Raw genomic sequence first — 11,992 nt, 5'->3', positions numbered from 1 at the left:
ACATGTTCTAGGTCGACAGGTCAAAAGGTCGACATGAGTTTTTCACAATTTTTTTCTTTTTTTGAACCTTTTCATACTTAACGATCCACGTGGACTACGGTTGGAACGGTAATCTGTGCCGAGCAAAGCGAAGACACCATGCCTGAAGCATGGCGAGCGAAGCGAGCCATGCGAGGGGACGCGGTGCACTAATTGGGGTTCCCGGTCACTCTACGAAGAAAACGACACCAAAATAACATTAAAAACTCATGTCGACCTTTTGACCTGTCGACCTAGAACATGTCGACCTAAAGACCCTGTCGACCTAGACACCTGTCGACCTAGTTACTGTCAACCAATAGTGGTCGACCTAGTTACTGTCGACTTTCAATACCACACCCGTAAATGTGACCTATTGAAAAGTATTGTAATTTGATATTAAAGTATTTCAGTCTATTATTGAATGCCTTTCTGTTTTGTAAATTGTATAGTTTTACATTTGCTGCACGTGACAATATACAGTCTATAGAGACACACACATTTCATACACATGAAGCTCCAGTTACTATCTTTGGCATTGCTAAATATCACATTCTTATCAATAGCAATACAAATAACTTTTTATGTGTGTCATGACTTCACTTCTAATAAAATGCTCTCTGCATTGTTTTTGTCACTAGAATGATCTATATATTGTATGTCAATGGTATGTATTGTATAGATGTCACTGTAATGTTCTCTGTATTGTATAGAGATCACTGTAATGCTCTTTGTATTCTATAGAATCCATAACATGCACTAAAGAGCAGTCTGAGGGCAATGGTAGGTTTTGTATGTGATAATAGCTCTTGGACATCATTTTTTTTATAGCTCAAAAACTACAGCCACATTAGACAATCAAGCAAACACACAATTCAACCATAGCGCTCACTTTAATCTATGTACTGTGGACTATGGTAGGAGCACCGCGCCTTATCAGGGTCTTGATTGAAGTGTATAAATTATTATAAATAACCACTTTTGCACTTACATATGGATAGGTACGACAAGTCGTAAATTCCACTTGATACAATTGCGAAATACATTCCTAATATTATGCGCTCTTAAAAAAATCGCCTTCATATATTTGGAAGTGATTGCAGAATTTAACTTGGCCATTCTTTAATTAACCCCAAAATGGAGTGGAATTTGAAGAGTGGATTTTTTTTGTCTTAAAAGATGAACAGATTGGTCTATTATGGTAATAAAAGGCTTCTAGAGCCCCGACAAAATGACTGCCTTCATTTCTTGACAGTCACTAGCACTTTGGTTAAAATAGATATACAATACACGAACCCTTTTCCCATGTAAATTAGACATGAAATGATTCTTAAGTGCAAAAAAAAAAAAAAAAAAGTAATACGGTTATGTATTATTCATAGAAATCTTAAAATAGTATGGATGGAAATTATTCCTTAGTAAGACATTACCCTTTCATTAATGATCATCAAGACTCCATTTTATTAGTCACTTTTTATACAAAGAGACCAATGGATCCATGCAGTCTTTCTCCAAAACATAAAATATATGATATAGTTTTACCCAAACATATTGGACAAAGAGCAGTGAAACTTATAACGCGATGGAATGTGCAACATACATTTTGTAATGATGATACTGTATATCGGGTTCGGTATGAAATATTGCTCGTCGGGATGTCGGCAGTCAAAGACTGACACTGGCATCAAGACATTGAAGATCCCAACGTCAGAGGGGAAAGTATTTTTAAACCCGTCCCCCTTCCCCTACCCTAACCCTTGGTGGGGGGAGGGGGGGGGGGGGGCTAGTCTAACCCTTACTAGTGCCTAATCCTAATTCCACCTAGTGCCTAACCCTAGCTCCCCCCCCCCTCCCCCAGGGCCCTAACCGTAGCCCCAATACTTGCATTCAGCATGTCGGCTGTAGGTGTTCCGGCTCCGGTCTACCAATTGGTGTCAGGATACCAGCGTCGGTCAAATGACCATTGGCATCCCATCTATCGGGATGCTAAATACAGATGTGTGGTTCAGTTCTTCAGAAATCCGAACACACCCGCATTTTGTGGATCTGAACCTAACCAAAACTCGGTCCGGATCTCCCGAATTTTGCCATTTGGAATTCAGATTCTAAATCTGAATTTCAGATTTTTTATTACAAAACATTGACTCTCTGAGTCTATGGTCACTCAGAATGGGTATCATCGCAACTGAGAAGCCGAGTTTCCTGCGAACAGGATCACTGTCGGCAGCTAATACCCGATAATACTCCTGACACCCCCGTGTTTTCTGTCAATCACTGGCTAATGAATCCTTACTGCGAGCGTAATCGTAAATCGATCACTGCATATGTGCATTGCAGTAGCAATGCAAGCGCAGCTTACCGATAATTGCTCAACTGCGAATACATCCGCATAACGCACAACTATGAATCGGCCCTTAAGACTCAGTCGCACACAGAATGTACAAGTGTCACATATCAAATGAATCAGTACAGTCTCGCGAAGCAGTTTTGAGAGTTGCGTTGTCACTAAGATGCAAATTCGGTAGAAAAATATGTGAAAAAACAATCGGCATAAACCGAGCTGCACAGGACCAAGAAGGGCGGTTTGGCGTAACCGCAGCAGCAGTGTATGAGGACATATCTGTAGTAACTACTATAACTTTTTTATCACTTGATAAAATGCAGTCAGATTATCTTCCATTAAATTGCACTAATGTTCTACTATATAATTGACTTTTTAAATAACGATCACTTTTTAGCCTGCTGTTCCTACAGCCGTTTGTCTTTTTTATATGTGGGAGAATAAGATTATAAAGAATGTACTTTGTTAGCCAATACGTGGAACAGAAAAGAGTGATGTCTTTTATTAACCGAGTAAATGTAAGTTTACTTACATTTCTATATACAGTAATATATAAACAAAGAGCTCTATATAAAAGCTATAATTATGAAGATGTCTGAATTTTTTACACCTCTTACAGCTGCAATCCCGTTAAAAAATTCACAGTGAACACTTAATGCACAATGGGGGTTATTCAGAGTTGTTAGCAAACCAATAAAGTTAGCAATTTGGCAAAACCATGGCCCTCATTCCGAGTTGTTCGCTCGCTAGCTGCTTTTAGCAGCATTGCACTCGCTAAGCCGCCGCCTACTGGGAGTGAATCCTAGCTTTGCAGAATTGCGAACGAAAGATTCGCATAATTGCGAATAGAAATTTCTTTGCAGTTTCTGAGTAGCTCGATACTTACTCTGCCACTGCGATCAGTTCAGTCAGTTTCGTTCCTGGTTTGACGTCACAAACACACCCAGCGTTCGCCCAGACACTCCTCCGTTTCTCCAGCCACTCCCGCGTTTTTCCCAGAAACGGCAGCATTTTTCCGCACACACCCATAAAACGGCCAGTTTCCGCCCAGAAACACCCACTTCCTGTCAATCACACTCCGATCACCAGAACGATGAAAAATCCTCGTTATGCCGTGAGTAAAATACCTAACTTTTGTGTAAAATAACTAAGCGCATGCGCTCTGCGAACCTTGCGCATGCGCAGTAAGCGACTAATCGCAATATAGCGAAACTCTGCAACTCGGAATGAGGGCCCATGTGCAGTGCAGGTGGGGCAGATGTAACATGTGCAGAGAGAGTTAGATTTGGGTGGGTTATATTGTTTCTGTGCAGGGTAAATACTGGCTGCTTTATTTTTGCACTGTAATTAAGATTTCACTTTGAACACACCCCACCCATATCTAACTCTCTCTGCACATGTTATATCTGCCCCACCTGCAGGATATTGCCCATTAATCTGCTTGTTTTGGTTTGATAATAACGCTGAATAACCCCCAATATTTAGAGAATCAGTGAAAGGAGTAAAAGGTTTTGCGCTAAACGACGACAAGCAAAGCCCACCAATCAGAAATATTTTTTTGCATTTTAGAGAAGATGAAAGCAAGTGTCTTATTGGTTGTTAACGTTAAGAAATCTTCTATGCGGTGGTGCAAAATCACACTCAGTCTTCCATCATGATTACTTTTAAAGATTACACACAGTACAATTGAATTTTGCAGTGTAAAGGGGATGAGAAGATGTCCTGGGTTCTTCAGGATTGGACGTGAGATAGGCTTCAGTGATTCAGGGGGAAATGACATGCCTGCGGTTTTTGCCGCCACCCCGTTACCTCCCCCAAAATGGACCCCTCCTGTCAATCACTCTGTACTAAAAATCTCACTCCACAAACGTACCTTGGCTGGCGCGCAGTGCGATCGCGGCACACGCGCGGTCTGCTGATAATCACTCAGTTGTATGTACAGTACATTAGCATTGCGTACAAACATGGATCAGACCCTGGGTCACAGACAAATGGGGGGGTGGGTGCAAACTACAAAGTACTGGGGCCCGGCCTGAAAAACAAGCACAGTAACACCCTCAACAGGGCCAAGCAGCAATGGTGGCAGCACAGCACCTGTTGGTGGCAGTGCCGGCCCTAGGCATAGGCAAACTAGGCAAATGCCTAGTGCATTTGGTATGCCATGGGGCACCAGCACCTTCTGCTGATTAAAATGATATGCAGCATGCCTATATTCTGTGTGTGACTGTGGCTGAATATGCATATGAAATGCTACGTTGCAGTATATTCCTGGAAATCACTGTAATGTAGCATGTCGTATGCAGATGCAGTCACAGTGTGGTGTGGTGTTATGTGAATAAGAGCAATTCAGTGTGATGTAGTGTGAGGAGTAACGTATATAAGGTAAAGTGGTACTACTGTGTGATGTAACGTGAATTAGGAACACTGTTGCATGATATAATGTGAATAAAGTTGCACTACTGTGTGGCATAATTTGAATTGGGGGTACTATTGTGTGGCCATGCCCCTTCCCAGCAAGAACACATTCCTTTTTGGGCTGTGTGCCGAATGAGCGCATTGTTCTTATTTAAAATATAGGGGGTAGGAGCACCAAAATGAGGACTGCTATGGGTGAGGGGTGATGGTGCTGGGAAAGGGGTGCAGGGTCAGAGGAGGAACTAGCGGCAGTGCTAGGGGGCACCAGCCTAATTCTTGCATAGGGCATCATATAGGGCCGGCTCTGGTTGGTGGTACCGTAAAGTTCCAACTTAGCATGACCATGCCCACACAGCATGGTGGCATTACTAATAGTGACCCTGAATGTACAAACATAGGAGCGCGTAACGCCGTAAAACAGGATATCTGCTGTGCAGGTGTGTAAAATAACGTTTTGTTACTTGTAACACTCCTGTAAGAGAAATCCAGCACTGTCCGTTACAGATGCCACCAATACTGTAACTCTAGATACAGTAGACTGCATGATCTTTCAGCCAGGTTCCTCAGCGCTACAAAGTACTCAGTTATAATGCTTTATAACCAGACGGTCAAACAGACTACACACTGGGTACCTGACAAATCTCATTTAGGTTCAGACCTCCGAAGCTATTATTATTTTAGTACCATTTTTATTATTTATTGCTACAGCATTTTAATTTGTGCATGTCCTCCTGACCCTTTAACTAAATACATCACTTATTCATGTCTTACGTTTTAGCTCTCTAATTCCCCTTTCACACAGAAACTGAAATTACCGGGTGAAGCAGCTCTACCGGGTAATTTGTAATTTCATGAAAAACACTGGTCCTTTTACTGTGTGAAAAGGTCAACCCGGGTTGAAATTCCCAGGACCTCGACACCAGTGGTGCAAGTAGAAATATTTTCTTAGTGGTACTGAGTACCAAAAAATGGGCGTGGTCATGCGTTGAGAGGGGGCGTGGTCAGATGCTACTAGTCGGAGTGGCTAAATGACACTAGCGGCGTGGCCACATGACACAGCCCCTTTTTTCGGAATCTAGAGGCAAGGCTAAAAATATATAGTAATGCCTCCAGTATAACAGAAATATATAGTGATACTTCCAGTATAATAGAAATATAGAAATATATAGTAATGCCCCCAATTTAATAACAATATATAGTAATACCTCCATTATAACCAGAAAATACAGCCACTGTTGCACTCCCAGTAACCCTGACAAAGTGGGAGGAGCCGTCATGCTGCCAAGCACCATTGTCTTGTTGCTTTGTGGCACATTATAACTGTGGTAATGGCAAAGTGTGTGGCAGGTGGTACTGATTACCCGCTGCCAAATTCTTAAGGGTACTCCGTACCCGAGCGTACCCGCATACTTGCACCGCTGCTCGACACTGGACTTTACCAGGGTCGTAGACCCGGGCTGACCCTTTCGCACAGACAAAATACCTCTGTTGATGTGCAAATTACCGGGTCGAAATTCTCGACCCGTTAATTTGCTTGTCTGTGTGAAAGGGGGGTCAGGTAGGTCCCGGCAAAACTACACGGCATTGAAATGCGGGGTAATTGCAGAGACTTTCAGACTTTTCTATCTGAAAGTGGTATTATAGTGAACAATGTATGTTTGTTGCACAGATACAGCACGAAGCACAACCAAGAGCAGAGATTTCAGTAGAGCTGTGTTTTATCACAGTGAAATGAAAATAAACTACTGCACTGAGTATATGACAAGTACAACTACAAAGAGCTTTGTGGTTTTGCACAGATTCTAGCGACGCTTCCAGTCGCACTGGCGGACGCAAGGAGATTGACAGGAAGTGGGAGTTTCTTGGTGTCAACTGACCGTTTTCTGGGAGTGTTTGGAAAAACGCAGGCGTGGCCGGGTGTTTGCTGGGCGGGTATCTGATGTCAATACCGGGACCTTCGTCGCAGCAATCATCGCACAGAATAAGTAACTACAGGGCTATTCTTGTTCTGCTCAAAATGTATTTGCTGCTGCTCGGCTGTACAGGCGTTCGCACTCCTGCAAAGCGAAAATACACTCCCCCGTGGGCGGCGACTATGCGTTTGCACGGCTGCTAAAAGTAGCTAGCGAGCGATCAACTCGGAATGAGGGCCTTGGTCATTCCGTGTCAAATCAACACACCTTTTGTTAAAATTTTACCTCACCAGATCATATTTTGGCAAAATTTGGTATATGAGTATATATGTAGTCTAAGAAAAATACATAATTTTATTTAAATATCTCATGATGTTTCCAAATTATGGCTTTGTAAAGTTTTAAAAAATGTGTCAGAAACGCACAACCAGCATACTTTTGGATCAGCATAGTTTTTCCTCACAAAGCCTATTGTTTTTTTATGTCATAGAAAAGGGCTTAAAAACACAGTCAAATGACACCACTCCCACCTCTCTAGCTTAGGGGATAATTCAGACATGATCACTAGCAGGCGATTTTTGCACTGCTGCAATCAGATAATCGCCGCCTACAGGGGAGTGTATTTTTGCTGTGCAAGTGTGCGAACGCATGTATAGCAGAGCTGTACAAACAGATCTTGTGCAGACTCTGCGCAGCCCAGGACTTACTCAGCCGCTGCGATCACTTCAGCATGTCCGGGAGCGGAATTGACGTCAGATACCCGCCCTGCGAACGCTTTGCATTTTACCAACCACTCCCTGAAAACGGTCAGTTGCCACCCACAAACGCCTTCTTCCTGTCAATCTCTTTGCTATCTCCAGAGCGATCGCTTTTTTCGCACCATCCCGTCGTTGTCCGTCGATCCCCATCGCTGTGGACTGATGCGCCTGCGCAGTTCATACGCAAGCTCAATTCAGACCTGATCGCAAGCTGTGCGAAGCGCATCCTAGCGATCAGGTCTGAATTAGCCACTGAGTCTCTTTGTTTCCGTGGCTACTATTTCATGCGCTAAACAACACGTTTCGGTCATCATGCCTTTTATCAAGGATAAAAATCCTTGATAAATCACTATATGAGGTAGTCAGATTGTGTCTACTCTACCTATGCACTGCACATCTGAAAACTTATTGAAAATACCTCATACAAGACAACAAAGTTATTGTGGTAAGGGGGTTCTTTGCAAAAGGGCTGACACTTGCCTTCTTACTGTCCAGCTAAAGACTGGTAGGGTCTCAGATCAAAGAAGAGGAAAAAGCCCTGGGCTAGCAAAGGGCTTTTTAGTAAAAGAATCCACCAGAATCTACCCAGGTGACTGAAGACACCAAAAAGACAAGAGGCCCTAGATCTGAAAAGGAAGCAGTCCTAGAGGTAAATTTACTAAGATGAGAGTTCTATGTAAGATGGGATGTTGCCCATAGCAACCAATCAGATTCTACTTCTCATTTATCTAGCACCTTCTAAAAGATAATATCTGGAATCTGATTGGTTGCAACATCCCATCTTAAATAGAACTCCCATCTTAGTAAATTTACCCGCTAGTGTCAGTGGTAGCATCTGTGTTTCTTAGGGGCAGTTGTGCCACCAATGCCAACTATGGGGTATGTACTTTACTTACCAACCTGCTACAATGCCCACTAAATTTAGACATTGGACCTAAGTACCTTGATCCCACATCTTTGGTCTATAGAATAGGCTGTATCAAAAGATATTTAAATAATATAAATAAGATAAGTGATCAGGAAAAGGTTAAACATACCATAACAAATAGATAAACATAATAAAACCAGTACTGCACTTTCTAAGCACACATTCTCCCACCTCATAGTAAGGCTCCTGTCTCTTCTTCCTGTTAGATACTCTCTGGTCCTCATCATGCAATTTAAGGGACAGAGCAGAGATGCTGCACAAACATATTTTAATATGTTTGATACAGCCTATACTATGGACCATCTATAGTGTTAACTATTAATACTGTATTCCATACAGTATTTAATGTTTAAAATAGTGATGTGCACTGGACATTTTTCGGGTTTTGTGTTTTGGTTTTGGATTCGGTTCCGCGGCCGTGTTTTGGATTCGGACGCGTTTTGGCAAAACCTCCCTGAAAATTTTTTGTCGGATCCGGGTGTGTTTTGGATTCGGGTGTTTTTTTACAAAAAACCCTCAAAAACAGCTTAAATCATAGAATTTGGGGGTCATTTTTTGATCCCATAGTATTATTAACCTCAATAACCATAATTTCCACTCATTTTCAGTCTATTCTGAACACCTTACACCTCACAATATTATTTTTAGTCCTAAAATTTGCACCGAGGTCGCTGGATGACTAAGCTAAGCGACCCAAGTGGCCGACACAAACACCTGGCCCATCAAGGAGTGGCACTGCAGTGTCAGACAAGATGGCACTTCAAAAAAATAGTCCCCAAACAGCACATGACGCAAAGAAAAAAAGAGGTGCACCAAGGTCGCTGGATGGCTAAGCTAAGCGACACAAGTGGCCGACACAAACACCTGGCCCATCTAGGAGTGGCACTGCAGTGTCAGGCAGGATGGCACTTCAAAAAAAATAGTCCCCAAACAGCACATGATGCAAAGAAAAATGAAAGAAAAAAGAGGTGCAAGATGGAATTGTCCTTGGGCCCTCCCACCCACCCTTATGTTGTATAAACAGGACATGCACACTTTAACAAACCCATCATTTCAGCGACAGGGTCTGCCACACAACTGTGACTGAAATGACTGGTTGGTTTGGGCCCCCACCAAAAAAGAAGCAATCAATCTCTCCTTGCACAAACTGGCTCTGCAGAGGCAAGATGTCCACCTCCTCATCATCATCCGATTCCTCACCCCTTTCACTGTGTACATCCCCCTCCTCACAGATTATTAATTCGTCCCCACTGAAATCCACCATCTCAGGTCCCTGTGTACTTTCTGGAAGCAATTGCTAGTGAATGTCTCCACGGAGGAATTGATTATAATTCATTTTGATGAACATCATCTTCTCCACATTTTCTGGAAGTAACCTCGTACGCCGATTGCTGACAAGGTGAGCGGCTGCACTAAACACTCTTTCGGAGTACACACTGGAGGGTGGGCAACTTAGGTAAAATAAAGCCAGTTTCTGCAAGGGCCTCCAAATTGCCTCTTTTCCCTGCCAGTATACGTACGGACTGTCTGACGTGCCTACTTGGATGCGGTCACTCATATAATCCTCCACCATTCTTTCAATGGTGAGAGAATCATATGCAGTGACAGTAGACGACATGTCAGTAATCGTTGGCAGGTCCTTCAGTCCGGACCAGATGTCAGCACTCGCTCCAGACTGCCCTGCATCACCGCCAGCGGGTGGGCTCGGAATTCTTAGCCTTTTCCTCACTCCCCCAGTTGCGGGAGAATGTGTAGGAGGAGCTGTTGACGGGTCACGTTCCGCTTGACTTGACAATTTTCTCACCAGCAGGTCTTTGAACCTCTGCAGACTTGTGTCTGCCGGAAAGAGAGATCCAACGTAGGTTTTAAATCTAGGATCGAGTACGGTGGCCAAAATGTAGTGCTCTGATTTCAACAGATTGACCACCCGTGAATCCGTGTTAAGCGAATTAAGGGCTCCAATCACAAGTCCCACATGCCTAGCGGAATCGCTCTGTTTTAGCTCCTCCTTCAATGTCTCCAGCTTCTTCTGCAAAAGCCTGATGAGGGGAATGCCCTGACTCAGGCTGGCAGTGTCTGAACTGACTTCACGTGTGGCAAGTACAAAGGGTTGCAGAACCTTGCACAACGTTGAAATCATTCTCCACTGCGCTTGAGTCAGGTGCATTCCCCCTCCTTTGCCTATATCGTAGGCAGATGTATAGGCTTGAATGGCCTTTTGCTGCTCCTCCATCCCCTGAAGCATATAGAGGGTTGAATTCCACCTCGTTACCACCTCTTGCTTCAGATGATGGCAGGGCAGGTTCAGGACTGTTTGCTGGTGCTCCAGTCTTCGGCACGCGGTGGCTGAATGCCAAAAGTGGCCCACAATTCTTCGGGCCACCGACAGCATCTCTTGCACGCCCCTGTCGTTTTTTAAATAATTCTGCACTACCAAATTCAATGTATGTGCAAAACATGGGACGTGCTGGAATTTGCCCAGATGTAATGCACGCACAATATTGCTGGTGTTGTCCGATGTCACAAATCCCCAGGAGAGTCCATTTGGGGTAAGCCATTCTGCAATGATGTTCCTCAGTTTCCGTAAGAGGTTGTCAGCTGTGTGCCTCTTCTGGAAAGCGGTGATACAAAGCGTAGCCTGCCTAGGAACGAGTTGGCGTTTGCGAGATGCTGCTACTGGTGCCGCCGCTGCTGTTCTTGCTGCGGGAGGCAATACATCTACCCAGTGGGCTGTCACAGTCATATAGTCCTGAGTCTGCCCTGCTCCACTTGTCCACATGTCCGTGGTTAAGTGGACATTGGGTACAACTGCATTTTTTAGGACACTGGTGACTCTTTTTCTGAGGTCTGTGTACATTTTCGGTTTCGCCTGCCTATAGAAATGGAACCTAGATGGTATTTGGTACCGGGGACACAGTACCTCAATCAAGTCTGTAGTTCCCGTCCAGTGTTGGGAAGATCAGGCATCGCAACCGACACAATTGGACTCTCCTTGGGGATTTGTGATTTTGAAGAACGCACAGTTCTTTGCTGTGCTTTTGCCAGCTTAAGTCTTTTCTTTTTTCTAGCGAGAGGATGAGTGCTTCCATCCTCATGTGAAGCTGAACCACTAGCCATGTACATAGGCCAGGGCCTCAGCCGTTCCTTGCCACTCCGTGTCGTAAATGGCATATTGGCAAGTTTACGCTTCTCCTCAGATGCTTTTAATTTAGATTTTTGGGTCATTTTACTGAACTTTTGTGTTTTGGATTTTACATGCTCTCTACTATGACATTGGGCATCGGCCTTGGCAGACGACGTTGATGGCATTTCATCGTCTCGGCCCTGACTAGTGGCAGCAGCTTCAGCACGAGGTGGAAGTGGATCTTGATCTTTCCCTATTTTACCTTCCACATTTTTGTTCTCCATTTTTTAATGTGTGGAATTATATGCCAGTATCAATAGCAATGGCCTACTACTATATATACTGTGCACAACTGAAATGCACCACAGGTATGGATGGATAGTATACTTGACGACACAGAGGTAAGTAGAGCAGTGGCCTACTGTACCGTACTGCTATATATTATATACTGGTGGTCAACAAACTGTGCAAAACTGAAATGCACCACAGGTATGG

This window comes from Pseudophryne corroboree, chromosome 2, assembly GCF_028390025.1.
Source record: "Pseudophryne corroboree isolate aPseCor3 chromosome 2, aPseCor3.hap2, whole genome shotgun sequence".
In the NCBI taxonomy this organism is placed as follows: domain Eukaryota; kingdom Metazoa; phylum Chordata; class Amphibia; order Anura; family Myobatrachidae; genus Pseudophryne; species Pseudophryne corroboree.
The sequence above is the reverse complement of the archived record's forward strand: the minus strand, read 5'-3'. Positions refer to the sequence as shown.